General features: G+C 69.4%; 1 protein-coding gene across 1 annotated transcript in view; it reads right to left on the minus strand.

Annotated features, from left to right (window-relative positions):
* The window catches only part of KLF1 (Kruppel-like factor 1 (erythroid)), a 15,634-nt gene that overhangs the window by 12,147 nt on the left and 3,163 nt on the right, over positions 1-324 (minus strand). The gene's annotated exons all lie outside the window — the stretch shown is intronic.

A 324-nucleotide genomic window follows, 5' to 3' on the forward strand; every position in this document is an offset into this window, starting at 1 on the left:
GCCCGGGCATGTGCCCTTGACCAGAATCGAACCCGGGACCCTTCAGTCCGCAGGCCGACGCTCTATCCGCTGAGCCAAACCGGCCAGGCCGGGGCCCGGATCTTACCCGTCAGTTCCCTGAAACGTAGCTCAGATTTTCCAGGTGCTCCCTCTGCCCCCACCCGCCTCCCACCACCGCTACCTGTCCCCTAGCCCTGCTGCTGAGGGTCCCGGTCCGCTTCCAGCTGCCTCTGTCGCGTTCCTCGCCCGGAGACCCCGCTCAGCCCCTCGGTCATTACGGACCCGCGCCCTGGCCGGGCCTCGAGCCCCGCCCCCTGCTCCTCG

This window comes from Myotis davidii, unplaced genomic scaffold (genome assembly GCF_000327345.1).
Source record: "Myotis davidii unplaced genomic scaffold, ASM32734v1 scaffold543, whole genome shotgun sequence".
Taxonomy (NCBI): domain Eukaryota; kingdom Metazoa; phylum Chordata; class Mammalia; order Chiroptera; family Vespertilionidae; genus Myotis; species Myotis davidii.